Consider the following 913-nt stretch of genomic DNA (forward strand, 5'->3'; position numbering starts at 1 on the left):
CTTGTACATATGTCTTTTGATTAGTTTTTTTGCAGATGAAGGAAGGTGGGGTGGCACATAATTGATTGTTCAGTGTTATGTTTAAGGTACAAATAAAACAAAAGCAAAAGTTACTCAAATTCGTTGATTTTTGTAATAGTTAAGAAGGAAAATATTTTAATGCTATTTATTTAATACAGTTGGAAATTAGAAAATCTAATGTTGAGATTGAAAGATATATATTATTCTCTATTACCTTACAGCTTATGCATTATTTTAACAGGTACAGACGCTGTCTCAAATGGGCGGTGCAAGCTGTGGAGACACAGTGAGACGAATGATGAGGAGGATAGGGACCTATGGGGTCTGGTCTCAGTATTCACTCCTTGGGCGCAAGAGGAAACGTGTCTTCAAAACCTTGGATATTTGTAATGTAATAATAAGTACGTAAATTTGACATTTTTTTGGATTATATATATGTCTGCATGTATTATGTATTATACTTGCATGCTTGTTAATGACTTGTATTCTAGTCTTGTGGGTATCTCCTTTCTCCTACGGGCCAAATGCTTTGTTCTTACCTAGCATTTTGCTTTGTTTGGGTATGAATGTTTGTGTACCTTCATTGTATATTTTGCAAAATTTGCCATATATCTCATTACTCCTCTGCCTAGCAACAAGTCTGTCTAATTATACTCAATAACTATTTTTCAAAGTTCCCCATAGTGTCCTTTATTGAAATAGAGTTCATGAACCGTTTCAATATCCTTATTTTCTTCTAGATTATATCTTAAAGTATATTTAAATGTTATTGTGACATTGCATTGCAATTGAGCTGCGTTGTTAACCATTCTGTTCATTTCATGAGTATATTTTATTTTCTATTTTTTCATATCATTTTTTTTATCTGTTTTTATTTTTCAGTGATGGGAAT

General features: G+C 32.0%; 1 long non-coding RNA gene across 1 annotated transcript in view; it reads left to right on the forward strand.

The window, feature by feature from the left end:
* Positions 1-272: 272 nt before the first annotated feature.
* LOC138358324 (uncharacterized) overlaps positions 273-913 on the forward strand; it is a 1,716-nt gene continuing 1,075 nt past the window's right edge. The window contains exon 1 of the long non-coding RNA XR_011225327.1: positions 273-422. This is a non-coding gene — a long non-coding RNA (uncharacterized lncRNA). The remainder of the gene's footprint in view (positions 423-913) is intronic.

Source organism: Procambarus clarkii, chromosome 7 (assembly GCF_040958095.1).
Source record: "Procambarus clarkii isolate CNS0578487 chromosome 7, FALCON_Pclarkii_2.0, whole genome shotgun sequence".
Lineage (NCBI taxonomy): Eukaryota > Metazoa > Arthropoda > Malacostraca > Decapoda > Cambaridae > Procambarus > Procambarus clarkii.